Source organism: Nilaparvata lugens, chromosome X, assembly GCF_014356525.2.
Source record: "Nilaparvata lugens isolate BPH chromosome X, ASM1435652v1, whole genome shotgun sequence".
Classification (NCBI taxonomy): domain Eukaryota; kingdom Metazoa; phylum Arthropoda; class Insecta; order Hemiptera; family Delphacidae; genus Nilaparvata; species Nilaparvata lugens.
The window spans coordinates 87,377,854-87,401,754 of record NC_052518.1 but is presented as its reverse complement, the minus strand read 5'-3'; the positions used below and the strand labels follow the sequence as shown (position 1 = coordinate 87,401,754).

The window sequence follows — 23,901 nt, the reverse complement described above, 5'->3', positions numbered from 1 at the left end:
TCATTCAAATGTATAATTAGAAATCTCTCTGGTCGAAATTCTGTGCTCTACAACCTAAGACCAGATACACAGCTCTATCTCATATAGATTACCAGATACACCAGATAACAATGTTCCCCGTATTTCGAAGAAAATATCAATCCATGTAAATATGTACTAAATAATAAATTACAATCTAAATAATTAAAATCTAAATTCTAAAATTCTAGAATTTCCCAAATTATAGGTAATTTGTGATTTCACGAGAAGTACACTTGATTTGAAAATTTGAAAAGTTGTGATCACTCTGATCATGAGACAGAGTTTCTGTAATATTGTTAAATTCAATAAATACATCTATTTTGCTATTTGATAATCAAAAATCGAAAAATCACGTTCTTATCAAAAGGACATTAAATAAGAATATTTTGAATACTGTTCCGAACGATGAATTACATGCACATCTATGGATAATTGGAATTTATTAATTTATATGATAATATATATGATTAACGTATCTCGAGATTCTGGTGAATATGACATTTCTCATGATTCTTTCAACTTGATATTATAGACGTGAGAAGTATAGACGAATAAAACATCATCTCACTCTATAACGTAGAAATTAATCTACAATAATAATAAAGAGAAAAACTGTCCTGACCGACCTACAGCTGAATAACGTGTGCAGGAGGTGGATAGACAAGTCGAAGAATAAAAAAATTCTCAGATCTACAAGTTTATTGCAGCTAATGTTTATTGCATTTCGACATCACAATCACAATATTGTTTGGAATTCATCTTTGCCAAACACCGCCTATTATTATTTTTAAATACACCGCCTATCATTTAAATTTATTCCAAGTTTCAATCCATACCTATCGTACAGTATAATGGCAATGATAAATGATATGCACAAGAAAGTATACTGAACTTGAATTAAAACGTTGAATGCTACAGTTACTACATTCTATAATAAACATTCTCCAACAGCCTTAAGACAGTTCCTCATATAATATTTTATTCTAATTCATATTACTAGAATATTACTGAATTATATGGAATATGAATTATTATTGATCTGTACAAGAAGTATTCATCCAGTTAGGTATATACTCAATGACAAGAATATACAAAATAAATGTTAATTACTCAAGAACTGTATCATATGAGATATACCTGATTGGATATAGGTATGAAGAAACTCGTCAAAAATATGATCACAAGCTCAGAAAAGCTAAAATATCATTGATTAATAATTTTTTGACAAAAATAAAATGAGAACTCAAAAATCAGTTGAATGTCCAGGTCGGAAGGTTGGATATTATTCAATTTTGATTATAAACTAACAACAAATTGGAGAAATTCTTATAACAACTTCGTTATTTTTGAATAGATTGATTTGAAACTTCATGGGTGTGTTAATTGTATGAAGGGAATCGTTCATGATTTTTTGTAGAATTTTCCTACGTCCCCTTCTCACTCCTACACCGAAAACATATGGTATTTCTGATGGTATATGAGAGAGGATTCAAAAGTAGCGCTAATGAGTAGACCAATAGCGTTGTTCCGCGGGCGATTTAATCCAATCCTCTTCCTTGCCGCGAAGCACAGAGGTAGGTCAGAATAGCGCGACTTTTGAATTTTCTCGCATATAGCATCAGAACTACCATATTATGTTTTTTTGGTTTGGGAGGGAGAAGGGGACGTGAGAAAGTTCTACAAAAAATCATGAACGTCTCCCTTCATACAATATTAACACACCCATGAAGTTTCAAATCAATCTGTTCAAAACTAACAAAGTTATAAGAATTTCACGAACTTGATGTTAGAACATAATCAGAATTGAATAATATCCAACCTTCTGACTTGAACATTCATCTGATTTTTGAGTTCTCATTTTATTTTTGTTAAAAAAATAATGAATGATTAATCTATTCAAATTAGAATGCATTTTAATAAGAGAGAGTGCGTGTAAAAGAGAGAGGATGTGTGTGTTTGAGAGATTAGATTATACACTAGTCACTTATTTCTTGTATATTTCATTGTATGTAGGAAAGTTAACAAGTAGAAGAAAATATTGACTATTATTTTAACCTTAGAAGGGTAACCATTAGTAAAATTGACTCACATCGTATGGAACCTTGAAATCGTTTTTTATCATAAAATATGTGGATACCCCCATCAAGGCTAAGGCTCCCCCCAACAGTTCTGCTCGATGCGAACCCTCTTCATTGTATTGGAGGACTCTTTTCATGAAGTTATCCTACTAATAATAACTGTTAAAAGTTTTTTGAGGAATGAATTGAATGGTTATAATGAATGAATTGAAACAAGAGATGACTCATGCGTAGGCGTACTAGCAATCAGTTGCAATATCTCGACGTACCAATCAAATGATACAACTGATTGAGCTGGCATAGAAAGATCACTATTTTGATTTCTTTGTTAAAAACTATTGGAAAAGTGGCGATTCTCCAGCTTCCAGACAGGAACACTGTAAATTTTTTGTTGCGCAGCATTTTAAGGTAGAGCAAGCAGTTTATTTTAAATATAATTAATTTATTACTTGCAAATTTGAAGAATAACATTTCAATTGAGTGTCAGGGGATTTTATTTACGGCAAAATATAAGTTATGAATTCAACACATTCTTGGTTTATAAAAATTGGTTACACTAAAACTTGTTAGTACAAGATCTGTTAATTCTGGTGAAATTGGGTAGAGAATTATTTGATCTATTTGAGAAAACTAGTGCTCAAAGACTTTACAATATTTCCGAAGTTAAAAGTGTTTGACTATTTTATCCCTAGAAAAACAAACAGGGGTTACCCAGACCATTATAAATATTATTTCCTGTTGTTACCTTAGCTGCAATAAACTTGTAGATTTGGGAATTTTTGTATTCTCTAACTGGTCTATCAACTTTCTGCACACGTAATTCAGCTGTAGGTCGGTCAGAATAAATAACATTTTAAACGGCCGCCATTGTGTTTCATGAATTCGAAAAATTGTAATAATTCTTTTGTAGCTCTATCTAGTCACAAATCATTTTGCAAAGTTCCACTTCCTTATTTTCAACTATTATTTAGAAAACAAATTTTAAGTTAAAATGACAAAATGGTAGCTGTGAAAGTAACTGAGATAGAAAAATATGTTTTGTACCCAGGAACAATGCCCTAGAATATTGGTAGGAAGTTGAAAACACTCTTATATTGGCTTTGAGCATGTATTGATCTGCACTCTGATACTCATATAAATTCAATTCGTCAATCAGGCCACAATGAAACATGTTCATTGAACATGCAAATTATAGTGGTGACGTAGATGAAAGCCCAATAATTATACTTAAGTATACATATATCTGTTGCGGGTTTTTCTTGTATTCAGTGGTTGAAGAATCAACTTCAGTATATCAAATAAAAGTAAGGGCATCTTAATATTTTATTTATAAATAAATGAAGACTATGGGTATCCCCAAATATGTCTCCTTTACAATACAAATAAGAAAAATTATAGAAAATAATACAAACTCATGCAGAAAGAGATGATAAAAATAAAAAAAATAGTACCTAACTCAAAAATGAAGAATACAAAAAATTTAAAACGAAATATGATAAAAAATAATACAAACTTATTCAGGAAGAAGTAATACAAATGAAAAGAATATCACCCAACTAAAAATTTAAAAATACAACATAATCAAAACTAAAAATGAGAAAAAATACAAACTTATGCAGAAAGAAATAATACAAAAGACAAAAAAATAGGATAGGAATAGCACAACGATACCTTATTCTTCTCTCTCTATCATTTTGATGATGTAATTATTGCATGAATGAATAAAGTGGGTACCTAACTCGAAAATGGAATTCACAAAAAATGTAAATAAATACTAATGAGATAAGCAAAAATTTAAAAAAAAACGAAGAATTAAAAATCCAAAAACTTATGAAAATTGAAGAATGTAATAATCAAATAACAATAAAACTCAACCACGTAACATTAATCATTGAACAACGTCCCTAACCATCTGCACAAGTGCACATCCGCACTAATACATCAACAAATTCGTTGCCAGATCAATGTTCACACAAGATTATCATAATTATATGATCAACGCTTTCCGGAATTTAGCGCGAGAAAACCAGAAGACATATATAGGTTTCCAGACAAACTGTTATAACTTCTTTGCATCCTATAAGAGGGGCGGAGCCGAAAAATGAATCATTAATCATTAGCATAACTCCGAATAATGGAAGTTATTCAATCCATTCGACAATTGTATTCCCTAATATTATTTTGACAGCATTAATAAGAGTTGAAACGTCATCTTCTTCTACGTAATAAGAGAGAGTAGGGTCGTGTTTGTTCGCATCAAAACATGTCAACTTGTGGATTGCATACCGCAAAAACGGGAATGAGTTAGATTTCCGAACTTTGCACATATATTCTAAACATTTCAATTTCGTGCTCCTCGAAGTCGAAATTTTAATTATCTTTCTTAGTTTATCAGAAACAATGTTCAAATTTCATGCATGGGACATGAAATAATATACAATACCATAATGTACATATTATACCTAACTGAAATGCCATACGGTAAGTTAAAGGAACTGTAGTATAGAGTACTTTTTCGAAACCGTTGTTACGTTTAATATTGGCAACAAAATTGAAATAGTCTAATTTTGTCAGGTTGACAGTGAGTTGAAGATGGTTTTCAATCAAGATTTGAGTTCTGTCATGTTATAAAGTTAGCGCGGAGTCGAATAACTCAGTAATGAAATATAATGATTCAATAGCATTAACAAAAACATGTATAGTTCAAAATTATTTCACTTTCAATGACAAAATTTATGAGAAAAATGAAAGTTTAGCTATGGGGTCACCATTATCAGGATACCATGCTAACATATATATGAACAATTTGGAAAAGTCAAAAATTATGAATAGTAATAATCCTTTGAGAAAAAATTATCATTTATTGGTATAGATATGTAGATGACATAGAATGGTTATACAATAATAATGATGGAAAACATGAAGATTTAAAAAGATATTTAAATTCAATTCCACCTTCTATAAAATTTACTATGGAAGTTCAAAAAGAGAAAATAATTTTTTGAAGCTGCGTTTAGACCAAGGTCATTGAGAAAATGCTAACAACTTAATCCTTACAGATTCTATTATTTAGATTTGTATTTTATTTTTATAAACTGACGATGGTGTGATCACCGAAACTAGTAGTTTGTATTTGATTTATTACAATTTTTATTCTTGTTTTATTATTTTATTGATTTTGAAGGGTACTGTAATTTATTCTATTTTATAGATTCTATAAGATTAAACGGTGCTTGACAAACACATATGTTAATCATGTGTGTGATAATTTATATTCAGTGGATTTGACAAGTGGATTTTTTATTGCATGCATTAAACAGATGTCTGGCCGAATATATTTCTATTTTTTAAGATGCGCGCCCATCAGTATCAATATTCTCACATTTGAAAATTAAAAGAACTATAATATTCTTGATTGAAAAAAAATAATTTTTAAATAGTTGAGAAATATTTTTATCAGATGGAAAGATTATCACGAAAATGAATAAATCATCATATGGGATACAAATTCAAACGTGAACTGAGTTTATTAACATGAGTGAATTTTTGAAATTTGAGAAAACGAATAATAGTTTTTAAGAGTAGATTATTATTCAACTGTGAACTGTGTTTCACTAAATCAACTAGAACAGGTGACATCAGATACTTGTGGATGAGAAACTGCGTGAGATCTAATGTTCATAGATCTACTAGTATTTAGGATACAAACCAACAATTAATGCTTTTTAACTAATAAGGAAGATTTCTGATAAAAAATACAAGAACAATTTTTTAAAATCAGGCGTTTATAAACTGAGATATGGCCTAGTAATTGTGGAAAATTTTACATTAGTCAAATACATGAATGTTTTCAAAATAGGTTCAATGAACATATTCAGGCTTTAAAATAATAAAATCTGGTTACCTACAACCCTTCACCCCGCTGACGGCGTGATCATCGAGCCCAAAAATTGAAAGTGGTATAATATGATAGCTGTAGACTTGTTACATCGATTTCCATCAGATTTTTCTTGATTACTCATACCCTCGGGGCGGCAAGGGACCTGGTTACCTACAACCCTTCCCCTCCCGCTGACGGCGTGAATATCGAGCCCAATAATTGAAAGTGGTATAATATGATAGCTGTAGATTTGTTACATTGATTCCCATCGAATTTTTCTCCATTACTCATACCCTGGGTGCGGCAAGGGACCTGGTTACCTACAAACCTTCCCTCCCGCTGACGGCGTGATTATCGAGCCCAAAAATTGAAAGTGGTATCATATGATAGCTGTAGACTTGTTACAACGATTTCCGTTTAATTATTATGAAATACAACTTCCCTGGGGGCGGCAAGGGACCTGGTTACCTACAACCCTTCTACCCGCTGACGGCGTTATTATCGAGCCCAAAAATTGAAAATGATATAATATGATAGCTGTAGACTTGTTACATCGATTTTCATCGGATTTTTCTTGATTACTCATACCCTGGGGGCGACAAGGGACCTGGTTACCTACAACCCTTCCCTCCCGCTGACGGCGTGATTATCGAGCCCAAAAATTGAAAGTGGTATAATATGATAGCTGTAGACATGTTACATCGATTTCCATCGGATTTTTCTTGATTACTCATACCCTGGGGGCGGCAAGGGACCTGGTTACCTACAACCCTTCCCCTCCCGCTGACGGCGTGAATATCGAGCCCAAAAATTGAAAGTGGTATAATATGATAGCTGTAGATTTGTTACATAGATTCCCATCGAATTTCTCTCCATTACTCATACCCTGGGGGCGGCAAGGGACCTGGTTACCTACAACCCTTCCCCCCCCTGACGGCGTGATTATCGAGCCCAAAAATTGAAAATGTTATAATATTATAGCTGTAGACTTGTTACATCGATTTTCATCGGAATTTTCACGATTACTCATACCCTGGGGACGGCGAGGGACCTGGTTACCTACAAACCTTCCCTCCCGCTGACGGCGTGATTATCGATTATCATATGATAGCTGAAGACTTGTACTATCGTTTCTCATCAATTTTTCCAGGAATACACTTTCCCTGGCGGCGACAAGGGACCTGGTTTAATACATTTTCCCCCCCTCCCCCTGCCTATAAAGTTTTTCCTCCGCCAGCAGCGTAATTATTGAGCCTAAAATTCTCTCTATCCAATGACACCTTCATCTTCAAGATCGGTTATGGTGGCGGGCTAACCGTGAAGCTGGCCCGCTAATGTATAAACCCTTATTAAACCCATTTCCGGTTGAGCCCAAAAATTGAAACTTGGTTATTCTGGAAGCCCAAAAAAATCCCTAAATATTGGCATATGTTTCAAATTTTGGGCTCGATATGGTGGGGCGGCAAGGGACCTGATGGTTACCTACAACCCTTCCCCCCCCGCTGACGGCGTGATTATCGAGCCCAAAAATTGAAAGTGGTATAATTATGGATGGGTATCGATACATCGATGTTTAAAAACATCGATGTTTCAACATCAAACATCGATGTTTTTAACATCGATGTTTACTGTTCAATGTTTTTCACTTATCGATGGTTTTACCTAGACATCGGTCATCCGATGTTTTTCCCAACTAAAGAGTAAAAACAATTCTAATTTTTTAATTTGATACAAGTTTTTTTTTTTTTTTGTTTGAAGAGGATTATCTTGAGAGCAATAAGCAATAATAACAGAATTACAATCATTATCTCTATCATATTTAGTGTAGTATTCTGTTTAGTGTTTTTTGTGAATATAGATCACTCTTCTGAAAGATCTCGCATAAGTTTTGATTTCCTGCAGATTGCTATTTTTATTTTTCAATCAGGCCCTCTGTATTTTTATGTGAGACTGTTGGATACTCTTGAAGATTTACATTACTTCTGTGGCCCGTGTCAAGGTTAGATAGTTAGTTATTTAGAATTGAATAAGAGGTCGGATTCTTCGTTTCTTAGGAAGAAAGAGTTTTTTATTACTACAATTATTTCCTCAACATGTGTTTAACACTAATTAATCTAGCTCTGGAAAAGAGGTCCTCGTATTGTAAGGAGTGCAGATATCCATATAAAAAAACTTAATCCATTTTCATTTCCTAAAAAATCTATCAGGTATTAAATGAATACGATATGAGTATCAATGATTGCTAAAATTAGCTTAGGGTGGAATTTCAAGACCGAATCCTCAAGGATATCCCGAGAGGTTTCAGACTAAACCATGAAGATGACAAATCTTGTGAACTAGAGTTGATGTATCTTTCTATTCACAACCTGACTTCAATTATTCGAAAGACTGTTACTTGAATACCACAAGTCCAAAATTGCTGTGATTCCAGTTAGTAACTGTTGAAATATTGGAACAATAGCTCCAGATAAAATTGTAGTCACTTTAGAAGCTCTTTTTGTGCTCTACAATCTGAGATCAGGTATAGCGATCTATCACATATTCCAGGTACACCTGACAACAATGCTCCTTGTATTGTGAAAAACACCTAATTTTCAGCTTCAAGCATCATCACCAACTACATTGTCCTCACATTGATATTTCGCACAACGACATAAGTTCTTGAGATTATGTTCTATGAGAATCACCCGTAAGATACACTTCATTTCAGTATTTCCTAGTGGAGAGACGCGCTTAAGGACACCTCAAGGATCAAAATCTCAAACACATAACTTTTGAAGCAATGCTCAGATTTCATCGTACCACACTTCATCCTTCTCGGTTCGTCACGGCGGTTCAAAATCATGCATAATAAGTCAAATTCGGTCGAAAAATGGAAAATTTATTTTTGAGTGTACTTAAGCCCATATTCCAATACACAGAAAATGACCAATTTCTATATTCAAAGTTGCATGTCTTGTGAAATACTTCTGATAAAATTTCCAAATCTAGTGAGAATGTGAAAATAATTGTCCCCCTCTACCCACTCCAATAAATAATACTTTCGATTCCAAAACAATTTGGAAGTTAAGATTTTAAAAATGGCGATTTCAGTTTTTACATTTTTTTTGTAATTTTACTGTTGATCAAGAGTTTCTAAAACGAGTCTGATAAATCATAGAAACTTACGATTGATTACAAATTGTAGATAAATTCATCCTCTACGAGCTCAGTTGCCTAAAATCCATCTTGAATCACTTTTCGCTATCATAGAACTGCCAAATACGTTAATATGAGAAAAATATCTACAATTTCCGGATTTTTTTCAACAATCAAATCTCACTTTACGAACATATTTTTTCATGAATTGTTTACAGCAGATGAAATAGAAAATTCTATTGTACATTTCAAGATTAAGTAATAATTTTTATAATAAGGGGTTACCGAGATACATAGCTTTGAATATAGAAATTGGCCATTGCTTATGTATTGAATATGAATAAGTACCTACACTCAACAATAAATTTTCTATTTTTGACCGAATTTGACTGTTGATGCATGGTTTTGAACCGCCTTGGCGAGCCGAGAAGAATGAAGTGTAGTACGATGAAATCTGAGCATTGTGTCAAAAGTAAATTATAAGTATTCTTTGTAATTATAAGTGTTTGAAATTTTGATCGTTGAGGTGTCCTTAAGCGTGCCTCTACTAAGAAATACTGAAATTAAGTGCATCTAACGGGTGATTCTTACCCATGAACTTATGTCATTGTGCGAAATATCAATGTGAGGTCAAAGTAGATGGTGATGATGGTTGAAGCTGAAAATTAGGTGTTTTCCACAATACAAGGAGCATTGTTGTCAGGTGTACCTGGAAATCTATATGACATAGAGCGCTCTACCTGATCTCAGATTGTATAGCACAAAAATACGCCTAGAGGGATTTTGAAATATACATCTAAATTGTAACAATCGGAAGATATTGTTGATTAAAAACTAAAATTCATCAAAATTGATTTTTTCTTCAAATTTTACTCATTTTTGAAAAATTATAACAAAGTACTCATTGGAGATAGAGAGTTCCGAGTGATCTCATTTTTTCAGAATTATATAATCTGGGAGAGATTTGGCAGAAATAGCTGAAAACTGGAAAATGAGCCGAAAAAACGAGGTTTTTGGGCTATCTTGTATCTAGCACAAGGAAATCTTGCATGAAGAAATTGGTTCTGGACTTCTCTTATGTACCCAAATAATGTATTGAAAAATCAGAACTACAATATAAATTGCAAGCACACCCCCTTTTTTATGTCTATATTGACTGGAATAGTATCATCCATAAAAACGTAGGGCAATAAACGATGTTTAAAAACATCGATGTTCAAAAACATCGATGTTTACTGTTCGATGTTTTTCACTTATCGATGTTAGGATGAAAAAAACATCGATGTTCAAAACATCGATGTTTTATCTTTCGATACCCATCCCTAGGTATAATATGATAGCTGTAGACTTGTTACATCGATTTTTATCGGATTTTTTCGATTACACATACCCTGGGGGCGGCAAGGGACCTGGTTACCTACAACCCTTCCCCCCCGCTGACGGCGTGATTATCGAGCCCAAAAATTGAAAGTGGTATCATATGATAGCTGAAGACTTGTTCTATCGTTTTTCATCAATTTTTCCTGGAATACACTTTCCCTGGCGGCGACAAGGGACCTGGTTTAATACATTTCCCCCCCCCCTGCCTATAACGTTTTTCCTCCGCCAGCAGCATAATTATTGAGCCCAAAATTTGAAAATGGTATAGAATGAAAGCCCAAAATTCTCTCTATTCAATGACACCTTCATCTTCAAGATCGGTGATGGTGGCGGGCTAACCGTGAAGCTGGCCCGCCAATGTATAAACCCTTATTAAACCCATTTCCGGTTGAGCCCAAAAATTGAAACTTGGTTATTCTGGAAGCCCAAAAAAATCCCTAAATATTGGCATATGTTTCAAACTTTGGGCTCGATATGGTGGGGCGGCAAGGGACCTGGTTACCTACAACCCTTCCCCCCCCCGCTGACGGCGTGATTATCGAGCCCAAAAATTGAAAGTGGTATCATATGATAGCTGAAGACTTGTTCCATCGATTCTCATCATTTTTTTCTGGAATACACTTTTCCTGGCGGCGACAAGGGACCTGGTTTAATACATTAACCCCCCCTCCCCCTTCCTATAACGTTTTTCCTCCGCCCGCAGCGTAATTATTGAGCCCAAAATTTTAAAATGGTATAGAATGAAAGCCCAAAATTCGCTCTATCGAATGACACATTCATCGTCAAGATCGGTGATGGTGGCGGGCTAACCGTGAAGCTGGCCCGCCGAATTTGAAAACTTTCGAAGTCTCTCAGGGTCGTATTTTTTGAGCCCAAAATTTGAAAATGGTATGGAATGAAAGCCCAAAATTCACTCTATCTAATCACACCTTCATCTTCAAGATCGGTGATGGTGGCGGGCTAACCGTGAAGCTGGCCTGCCAATGTATAAACCCTTATAAAACCCATTTCCGGTTTAGCCCAAAAATTGAAACTTGGTTATTCTGGAAGCCCAAAAAAGCCCTAAATATTGGCATATGTTTCAAATTTTGGGCTCGATATGGTGGGGCCAGCTTCACGGCGGTGCGTTTGGTTCTTCTTGCTCCCTATTCATAATAATATATAATTTATTGTGCTTGGCAACTGTCCAAGTGTAGTTGGACAGCGTTCAACTGAAGGGGCTATTAGGAATGATACTATCGATAGTCAGATAGTCACTCTCGATCAGACACGATCTGACACTGACAGGATCAGAGAGAGTAGTCACTCGTTCTCTTTCACGAATCTTATTTACATAGCCTACTATCGCCTCTCTCCATTCCTTTTCTTTTTGTCCATAATATAAAATGATTCTCCCTTCTGTCTCACCTTTATAATCATAAGATTCATCGTCCACATTTATAAAAAGGTGTTTATGCAGGTGTCTAGCAATGACTAACCTACTGTTACCTGTTACTGTAGGCTTACCAAATAATTCAAAATATTACAGTAAGAGCTATTTCATTATTACATTTCATTTTTTAAAATAAAAAGTAAGTTGAAGTCTCATACATATGAGATACTTTATTCATCAAATGTAATAAGCCTTGGTATTTCTCAAACTGAGGATTGATAATTTTTGGTTAATTTTAATGAGTTGTACGTGGTTATGAAAAATGTATTGATTACAAATTTAGGTGGAAAGAAGGCCACATACATAAGTTGAAGTCTCATACATATGAAATACTTTATTCATCAAATGTAATAAGCTTAAGTATGTAATCAGCTTGTAATAAGCTGAAATAATCAAATGTAATAAGCTTAAGCTTGTAATCAAGCCGTAATAAGCCTTAGTATTTCTCAAACTGAGAAATTGTTAATTTTAATGAGTTGTACGTGGTTATGAAAAATGTATTGATTACAAAGTTTGGTGGAAAGAAGGCCACATATTGTAGTGCAACCATAATTATAATATACTATTATTAGGTGTCTAATCACATCCAGTTAATCTTTGTAATCAATCCTTTATCCTGTTCTATTCTCAATTTACAGTCAAGAATTATATTAAATTGTAACTTCTGTGTAAGCTGCAAAGTAGCATGGAATTAATTATATTTTAGTGCTGTCTCTTTATAAAATTTGCAATTTATTATTTTTGCAAATCTTGTTTTGTTATGTGGATAGTAATAGAATAACTTTTTTATTTGATTACGTGACGAAATTAGGACATTAATGTCCACTCTACCACTTAACCACATAATAATGGCAGAGGATTGTACATTTTTCATCAAATCTATAATTCTAATTTCTTGGATCTTCATGGAGGTACCAACTTTATAATTCCCCCTAGTAAAACTAGCTGAGAATTAGAATGAAACCAACTTTATAATTCCCTCTAGTAAAACTAGCTACACACGTTTCAAGACACTCCCAGTCCATTATTTTGTTTTTGGCCAGAGGAGGGTGAATCAACACAGAGAATGGAAATGACCGTGAAGTATTTCTATTCATAATTTCCACCCTCGGCCAAAATCTGCCTGCAAACGTGACTTTCAAAAACGGAAAAGAATTCTGTGAGAGCATTTCTCAGTCGTTCTTCAAAATGGAAAGGTTTCGTGAGTGAATGAGGTCTCTATATAAAGATTGAATTGATTGTTTGATGTATCAGTGATTGAAACTAAAATGAAGGTTCAACATTTTTTAAATGATTAACTTTTAAATTTAATATTAAGTTTTTAATATAATATAGTTAGATTGTGAATAATTCATAGTTAGTTATCATGCCAAATACTCGTTGTTCATATAAAAACTGTACCAAAAGCCGATTCAAGAATAGAGGAATCAAAATGCACAGATTTCCCAAAGAAAACAGCGATGCTTGGATCACAAGAGCAGGTAAGATGATGTTAAAACTTTTTTTATCATTCATTTTCAATTGAATTATTGTGACATCCCAACTTTTAAAGTTTCGTTTCATTTTGGACCATCATTTTTATGAATATAACTTGTCAAGATTTCATATTTCAAGATGTTGACTCTATATTGATTTTTCGAACATCAAATAGATTAAAAGCCTGTTGTTCATTACCTATCATATTTATACGATTTGTAATAATTGTATCCACAAATAATAATACATGAAATACATAAAATCATCATAATAAATACATCATTACCTTTTCAATCTCGAATCTACATAAAAATCTTTTTCTTTCTCTTCTTCTTCTTCTTCTTCTTCTTCTTCTTTTCTTCTTCTTCTTCTTCTTCTTCTCTTCTTCTTCTTCTTCTTCTTCTTCTTCTTCTTCTTCTTTCTTCTTCTTCTTTCTTCTTCTTCTTCTTCTTCTTCTTTTCTTCTTCTTCTTCTTCTTCTTCTTCTTCTTCTCTTCTTCTTCTTCTTCTTCTTCTTCTTCTTCCACTTCTTCTCAGACGTTTCTATTATATTGTATCCGACTCGTTTGAGAGACTCTTGATTAACAGTAAAATCACGAAAAAATGAATAACTAAAATTGCTTTTTTTTAATTGGCTGTAACTTTCGAATGGTATTGAAACCAAAGAATTGTTCATTGGAGTGAGAAGAGGAGAAACTTTTTTACATCTTTTCAAGATTTAGAAATTTTATTGGAAGCATTCCACAAGATACGCAGCTTTGAATAGGCACTATAAAAATGGACCATTTTCTTATGTTTGGAAATATGGGTTGGAGTATACTCAACAATAAATTTTCATTTCTTAAACGAATTTGACTCATGATACATAATTTTTTCAAAATACATGGAGCATTCTTATCAGGTGTACCTGGAATTCTATGTGATACAGCGCAGGATTTTGAATTATACATTCAAATTCTGACAATCGGAAGATATTAGTTGACTAAATACTGAAATTCGTCAAAATTGATTTTTCTTAAAATTTTACTCATTTAAAAAAAATTGTAACCTAGTATTCATTGAAGATAAAGAATTCCAAATTATTGCATTTTATTAAGAATTCAATCATCTACAAAAAAGGTGAGGGCGAATTTTTCTGCCCAATGACTGGTTTTGGTAGAAATAGCTGAAAACTGGAAAATTAACAGAAAATTGAGGTTTTTGGGCCATACTGTATTTAGGAAATTTTGTATGCAGAGATTGGTTCTACACTTCTCTTATGCATTCAAACAATTAATACTACAATATGAATTGCAAGCACCATAACTTATAAGTTATTCCAACAGTATCAAAGTTATTCACATTTAATGATACAAATGATAGTCCGGGAGCAAATGTCATGAATAAGGCACTCCGTGGTCATTTTTGGGTAACAGCCGTGGAAGATGCCTCAATTTCTTCATTAGGTCTACATTATGAGGATCGTGATGATGATAAGTCAAAATCACAAGCAAACACCTCGAAAACAAGATGGCCGCCAAAATTTTCAGGGTTTTACTATATCGCTTTTATTTCAATAACCGTTCAAGAAATTCAACCGTTTTTTTAGACGAAAATATTTTTAAAATCTTACTCTACAATTTTTGTTTCATAAAATTTTCCTATAAACGCATATTTTTTAGTTACAACCTCCAAAACCCTACATGATATCTGGTGCGTTTTTTCATATATGCATGAGGTAACAAGCTAGAACTATAAAATCGATTTTTCATGACTACTCCAAGATAGAGACTTGCAAATGGTCTCAATCTCTTTGTTACAACAAGCTGGATAAGAATATTGATGTTGGAAACAACGAAAATATTCGACATCATTGGAAAATTCAAGATACATTTTTATATCACTTGCTATTCAATTATTGTAAGAAATGTCAGATTGGTTTTATCACTAAAGTGTTTAGAATTAAGTGTTTATCATTTATGATGTTCGAATGAATTGTCTCATTTCGACCACTCTTTTCATGATTTATTCAACTTAAAAAACTTGAAACATAAATTTTTCAGGGACAATATTTCACTTTCCACCCTGTAAATGTATTCGCAGTAGACATACACTAGTGTTATTAGTACAGTATTTTAGAATATTTCGAAAGCTTTAAAATGATATCTGGTTGGAGGCTGTAAGTCCATATTCCACGGCTGAAGTGTAATCGGAAAAAGATAGAAAAGTACTGCTTGCAGCGGAAAACATGTTTTTTACACCAAATGCCAATTCCAATAATTAGAAAACCATGGCCCAATCAAATGGCAGCTAAAAATCTCATTTCAAGAGTTTGAAGTTATATTCACCTAGTAAAAGTTGTTGGAATTGGATAAGACTTTCGGATATTGTAGTATGATTATTTTGGAGCTTTGAGATGGCTGAATTGATCCGATATCCTCGACATTATTAGAATTGCAGACGATTTCATGAAAATCTACATTTTTTGCCGCCATCTTGTTTTTTTATGATGGCAAGCATTTTTGAGATTGCCATCATGGATAATCTCTTTCTACACATCAAAACAAAGAGATTGATACCATTCCCAAGTCTGTAACTTCAAGGAGTTATGAGTTACACCGTTTTTCTAATTGTTGGGATTGGCATTTGGTGGAAAAAGCGTGTTTTCCGCTGCAAACAGTACTTGAAATGTTCTAAAAATGCTCTAAATTTTATGATTTAAAATTTCTCTGTATCTCTTATACTATAAAAGTTATAATGGAATGAAATTTGAAAACATTTAGGAAAAAAGTTTTTTTTGGCTTTTGAAGGTTGTAGCCTAACTAAAAAATATGCGTTTTAGAGGAAAATTTTATGAAACAAAAATTGTAGAGTAAGATTTTAAAAATATTTTCGTCTAAAAAAACGGTTGAATTTCTTGAACGGTTATTGAAATAAAAGCGATATAGCAAAACCCTGAAAATTTTGGCGGCCATCTTGTTTTCGAGGTGTTTGCTTGTGATTTCGACTTATCATCATCACAATCCTTTTTATGCTAGATCTAACGAAGAAATTAAGACATCTTCCACGGCTGTTACCCAAAAATGACCACAGAATGACATTTGCGCCCGGACTATGAAGAGAATTAGTTACATTTTAATTAAAATGGGATCTCCAATCAGACCTATCATAGAATTTTCCTTATAAAAAGAATATAAAGCTTTTTCCATAATTTTCACCAATCCTTTATGTCAGATGTGATAAGAGAGTGGAAATATCATAGATAATAGAAATTCAAATACAGGTGTGAACAATAATTGAATCATCATTATCCACTTACCTCTTCAATGAAGAAAATATATATGGTTAAATGTTGGCGTAATTTTTATATTATGGCTAACAATTGCTGTACCTGATATCTGCCTTATCTGATTTACCGTTAGTCATTATCTTTCTTTGTCCACTGGATAACATTGCGACTGGAGATATAGATTTTACTTTTGTTCATTTGAGACCATGACTATCATTTTAAACATTTTCACGGTGTACTAATACAGTGTATTGTTACAATATAATCTGTTTACATAAGAGCATATTAAAAATATAGAACTTAGGTACAATATCAAACTTTATGTTCCAGGAAATCCCAGTCTGATTGTCTTATCACCTTCTTCTCTGAGGAAAAACATGCTTTGTGAAGATCACTTCCATGCACATGATATCCTCCCAAGTGGTCGACTCATGCACTCTGCTCTTCCAATCCAGTATCACCCACCAGATAATGAAGAAGTGTCATTCTCAGCAACATCTACAATAGCATCTACATCAACTTCCACATTAGCATCTACATCTGCATCCACATCAGCAAGCACCTTGTATCATTCTCCATCTCCTCGAGTCAAACGAACTTCAGAGTCACCCAGAAAATATTCAGCCAAGTCGAATATAGAATTTTTATCACCGATAGTGGAAGAATCACCATCTATTGTACACCAATGTTCATCTCCAATTGACACTACATCAGCTACTTTCAGTGTGGAGAAGGTACCAACATCTGAATGGATTTCTAGTGCTTCTCCTGAGAGACCATCACTCACAAGGGCGAAAAAGTGTTTATTTCAATCTCCTGTCAAACAGAAACTTTTGAAGAGAATCAAATCACAGACTAGGAATTTGGCAACCAAAAGAGCAAAAATCTCCAGACTTCGACATCAGTTATCAGTGTCACATGTAAATTTTGGTATGAAATTTAAATCTGAAGAAGCTGCCTTATTCTTCAAAATGCAGAGTCATCAAAAGAGAATGCCTTGGACCAAGAAAGAGAAGAAATTTTCAGCTTCCCTGTATCTTCGTTCTCCATCAGTATATCGGTATTTGCGCAACCTATTTATCCTGCCAGCTGAAAGAACCATTAGGCAATGGTTGTCAACAAAGAAATGTTTCCAGACAGGGTTCAACAAAACATTGTTTGAAAAAATTAAAGTGAAAGTACAAAGTATGAATCCAATGGAAAAGTCATGTGTTTTATTGTTTGATGAAATGGCAATCAAGCAGTGCCTTGAATATTCAACCACCTACGATCTTATTGAAGGATATGAAGATATTGGCAACCTTGGCCGTGACAAGGAACTGGCCAAAGAAGCCACTGTTTTCATGGTGAGGGGTCTATATTATCAGTGGAAACTACCCATTGGTTATTTTGTTTCCAAGAAAGGACTTATGGGAAATCAGACAAAAATCATTATTAATGACTGTATCAACAATTTGATAGATGCTGGCCTGGATGTGCGTGCAACGGTTTGTGATCACTCTACAACCAATGTGAGAGCTTATAAGACATTAGGCATCACTATTGAAACCCCCTTCTTCCTAACAAATCGTGGTCACAAAATTGTGGCTTTTTTTGATGCACCTCATCTTGTGAAATCTTTGAGAAATAATCTCATGAGTCATGATTTTTCAATTAGAGATGAGATTATTTCATTTCGTGATGTGAGAGAGCTCTTTAAAATTGATAGCCAGAGTGGGAGTACAAGAGCAGTCCCACAACTAACACCTGCACACATTTGGCCTGACCCTTTTCAAAAGATGTCTGTGCCACTTGCTGTACAGATATTCAGTCACACAACAGCAGCTGCTTTGAAGACTGTCCATGGTACTGGGAAATTAAGGAGCAGCTCAGCTTTATCAACAGCCAAGTTCCTGAGTCAGATGAACGCAACTTTTGATGCTATGAATAGCAGGACAAAGTATTCAAAAAATCCAGATGCATGTGCACTGGATAGAAACAATATGCACATTTCGGAGATATTCACAAAATCAAAAGAGATATTCACGAGACTGAAGAAAAAAGATGCAACTGTCCCAAGACCTCCTTGCTTTGATGGTTTTCTATTGAACTTCAATGCATATAGCGAATTGCTATCAACTGAGAACTGTCAATATCTACTCACTGCAAGACTCAATCAGGACCCTCTTGAGAATTTTTTTTCTGCAGTGTGGCAAAGAGGTGGGTGGAATAGAAATCCATCTGTCAGGATGCTCCGAGCAACAATGAGAATTCTCACCATTCAACAATTATTGGAGCCTCCCAAAACCACTTCATATAACCCTGATCAAGATATCCTCCTAGATTTGGGTGAAGAATGGGAAGAGGAGAAAGTTCCAATGATGCAGACCTCTGACACATCGTCAGTTTCATCAGAGGCAGAAGAGAATGAAGAGGAACCCACATTGACATCGGATGATTTTAATGTAGTCACTCTGGAACAATGCTCTGCTGCATATTTTGCAGGTTACATCGTTCAGAGCTACAGAAGAAAATTCAAATGTAGTGACTGCCATGAAATAATGTGCAACAGTGAGACCCAACTCACTAACAAAAAGGAACTGCTGATATTGAACAGAACATTTTCAAACATCAATGTTACTGAGATGAGTGGATTGGTAGCTCCTTCAGTGAGAATTATGTCAGTAGTCGAGCAGGCATTGAAAGTTTTCAAAAGAATATTTAAAAAAATAGCTCACAAAAGAAACGTTTTGAAAAAACTGATCAATGAAACAAAAAAAGTTGTATCAGTTGAATCACTCACTTGCCCACAATGTGCTGAACGGGGAAAATTCATTCTACAGCACCTGTTCAGAGTACTTGTGCACAAACAGTGCAAGTGGGTCTCAAGTGAAGTTAAAAAAACTGCTCAGGCTAAACTGAGAATTTTGAGGCATATATAATGTTTAGTATAGATTGTAGTGTACAGTTTTTTTTTAAAGTATTGATTTAGTATAGTTCAGAGATCAGTCTCATATCACTATTACATTTTATTAGTTTGAATGATGTTAAGAACATTTCCCATGGAAATTGAATCGTCCATGGATTGATAATGAGTAGAATATGTAATTAGCTTAGCATTATTATCATGTAACCTTTTTCCAAATTCCTGATGATTCAACCCGATCTAAATAACAGCAAACCCCATGGTATAACCTCATAAGAGTGCATTGAAAGTATTTTGATGCATATATAATGTTTAGTATAGATTGTAGTATAGTTTTTTTTTCCGAACGTAGTGAGGTCTATGTTTTAACTTTGATTTTCTTTTGTCTGTCTGTATGTAACGCGATTGGTCAAACGCATTGATAGAATTTGATGAAATTTGGCAGGAATATTCAATTTTCAACTGTGCGTTGATGTATACAAAAGTTTTTTTGAAATTATGTATGAATTAAAGTATTATTTAATTAAATTAAATTAAAGTATGATAATTATATTAAAGTCAAATCAATTCTAGTAAGACCGCATTGCCTAGATCAGATCATGATTGTTCGTTTATGTAAAGAACTCTGAACAAATGGCAATTATAGTAATCATCATTAGTGAGCCAAGTTTTATCAACTTGGGCCTCTCTGTCGCACAATTAATTCCCACTCACTCACACCTTCTCACAACATGCTGTGTTCAGTCATTGACAGAGAATCTTGTCAAACGAGTCGCTCTCTGTTTCACACTTCATTCCTACTCGCTCACACCAACTCACGCCCAATCTGGCAACACTGTGAAAGTGCTCACTGTTGCAGTATATTAATTTATAGGTGATAGTTGAGCTGTGATAATTGCTCAGTGATTCTAGCGCTCCAAAGTGAATGTCGCAGTAAGATGGGTTACGCGCACGCCCATTGCACATCTGTATAGGACTTATTTTATCTGTGGTTCCAGTGACCCACTTATTGATGAACGATGATTGTTTTGAAAACTATCACTATGGTGAAACTAAACTACTAAGATGTTTACTCTACGAGCGCTACTGTAAGACTGTGATACAATATAATGATCGGGAAAGGAAAAACAGGTTATTGCCCAAAACTTTTTCAATTTCCTAATTCAGTTTCAAATTGTGCAAATATTATACACAGGTTATGTCCATTTCAATTTTCTACACCAAATCACAATCTGAGAGTATGGATTAGAATAAAACAAATAATTTTAAATTTTGATAGATTGATAGTAAAACTTTTGTAAAAACATGAAAAAAACTTTAAATTCACAAAATAAAGAATAAAACCACTTAAATTTTGAGCTCGAAAATATAATGTTCACCTTAGCTATATAACAGCTGTTTCATGTTATCATGGATAATAAAAACCAATTTGATTTATTATTTTATTGGAATCATTTTTTGTTTGTGATTTTCCCTGATAATATACATAAATACATTGAAATATTTGATCCTGTACTCCAAACAATATTATTACTGGAAAAATTAATTCCTATCTAGAATCAAAATAAATATATTTAAGTCTCAAGAATGAAGAATCATGATCTTTACTTGTCTATGCATAAACCATTTCATTAACAGCCTTCAGCACTTACTGTATCTATATAATACTAGTCGTCAGGCTCGCTTCGCTCGCCATATCCGTTTAGCCAGACATTTAGTCTGAACCCCCGACTGGATCGTCCTAACATATGATAAAAATGCACAAATGAAAAATGCAGGCGAGCGAAGCGAGCCTGCTGATCTCATTCTTGCACTCTTGGACAATCCAGTCGGGGGTCCAGGGGGCTTGACTCCCCCTGGCTTGACGGATATGGCGAGCGAAGCAAGCCTGATGGCTAGTAGTAATATAATATTCCCAGGAATAGCTCTGATTGAAGTAGCAGTACCCAGTCAATTTTTCCTCGATAAATCAGGACCTCCTAAATAGGTATTTAGTAGGTACTGGATAAATTGGTATTTAGGAGGTCCTTGATAAATGCATTTCAATCTTCAACTTGGTGCCAATCTAACAAAGTCAACTCAACTCAATGCCAATCTGAAAAAAATTTTAATTTAATTACCAGAACAACTGTTTCGAAGAGAAACAGAACAACTGTGATCTCTCTAGATTATAGTTCTATAAAACATATGGTATGGATATTTCAATTATAATTTTAAGATATTGGAATAAGAAGAGTATACATGCTAAAAGACGAGCTTTAAACCCTTAAAAACTACCCTTAGAGTTAAAATATCGCCAAAAGATTCTTAGTGCGCCACTAAAGGGCCAACTGAACATACCTACCAAATTTGAACGTTTTTGGTCTGGTAGATTTTTAGTTCTGCGAGTGAGTGAGTGAGTAAGTCAGTCAGTGAGTGAGTGCCATTCCGCTTTTATTATATAGATAGTGCACTCATATATTAATGAACTTGTATGTCGATTTAGAAGAATTAGTCAAATGAAGTGTTCTTTGATGACACTGTTGAAGCAATAGAATACCATCTTTAATAGCCATGCTACTCAAAAGCAGATCAGTCATGTTAGAGCAGCCGCAGAATGAGTAGACAATGCAGTGTATAATAATAATAATAATAATAATAATAATAATAATGGACTTTTCTAGGAATAGAAGACTGATGTGAGAGTGAATGCGCGTGTCAATTGTGATAGTGGTGCTACTGAAGTAAAGAACTTCTTTCTCTAGAAATAGAAGACTGATGTGTGAGAGAGCGCATCGATTGAAAGAGAGTAGAGCTATGAAGACCGATGTTTTTGAGCCAGCATGCTTTTTCACTCCGTTCCCCATCTCATCAGTTAAATTTACCTAGTACCTAGTTAAATTTACTACACTTTTTGAACAGCCTTCCTAAACATGCCCCTTAAAATGCAAAATTTCAAAAAACCTGTAATTTTCAAAATTTCTGTATATACTTTTGTATTATCCTTAAAATGCAATTTCAAAAAAACTTATAACGGAAATTATGTCGACGCGAAATTCAGAAAGGAACATACCTGTCAAATTTCATGAAAATCTATTGCCGTGTTTCGACGTAAATGCGGAACATATAAACATATGAACATATACAAGCATATAAACATATAAACTTTAAGAGAAATGCAAAACCGTCGACTTGAATCTTAGATATCACTTCGCTCGGTCAATTATATATGTCTAAAGATAGGAATAAATTGAAAATTTGATTTGTTCAATTGCTTATAATTATCAATGAGTAAATATTATTAAACGAAAATCTCAATTGAATGCTGTCAATCACCCCAAAGACTTCTGCTACTACAAATATTGACAACAGGGTAAACAGCTAGATTGAAATCCGATGAGCGCTACTATACAAAAATTATTTGTCAGCCCGGGAAGAAAAAGCACTCATCGATTTTCCATCTACAGTGAGGTCCACGTGATAATGGCAGTGAAGAAAGATAGCAGAACAACGTTGCCAAACCTTTAGGTGCGTACAGACTTTCGCTCTGCTCCGCAACCGAACGTCACTCCAGCAGAGCGATTGATGATCGACCGGGGAGCAACAGTGGTTCGACCGGGGAACGCGGGAAGATCTAACATCTTCCGTAACGTTCATGATGGGTGCGTGGGCGGAGCGACTGTGGTTCGATGGTGGTACGAGGGCGGCACGAGGGCGGTACGAGGGAGGAGCGTGCTCGGTGCGGGTTGGAAGCGCGAATATGTGTACGCAGCTTAAGTCTTCATAGATGATAGCTGATACAGGTTTATTGATGTAATATAACTGTTCATACACGTTTAAAATAATCAATTATATTTTATTAACCAAGAAATAATATTTATCAAAAATTTCATTTTGAATTCTCATTATCAATATGAGATGTTTCGTTGATTAATTATTAATTCTATATTGTTGAAAGACGATCTGGCACCAGAGCAAAGCGAGAAAGAGATAGCGCTATCCGCTTTGTTGAATGATAGACATAAGGATAGCGATACCATTCCTAATCAATCACTGCCATTATAGAGTGGACCTCACTATAGTGAGAACGATATGACGGCACTCGTGATTACGTCACTGACGTTCACTGTGTTACGTTCAATATGTGAGTGGCCATACACATTCAAAAATCATTAGATTCCCCTATAATCAATAAACAGGAAGTCTGAACAGAGTCAATCCTTGCTCATAGAACCTTTCCATTATCTGCCATATTACAAAGATTTATGGCTGATTCACACGGTGCCAGTGGCTGGCCTGTCAGTTTAGATATTGACTGGAAGGTCACTGGCAAGCGGTGACTGGC

At 34.2% G+C, this 23,901-nt stretch overlaps 1 protein-coding gene across 3 annotated transcripts in view; it reads left to right on the top strand.

Annotated features, from left to right (window-relative positions):
* LOC111064557 overlaps positions 1-23,901 on the top strand; it is a 595,337-nt gene that overhangs the window by 550,967 nt on the left and 20,469 nt on the right. The window lies entirely within an intron of this gene.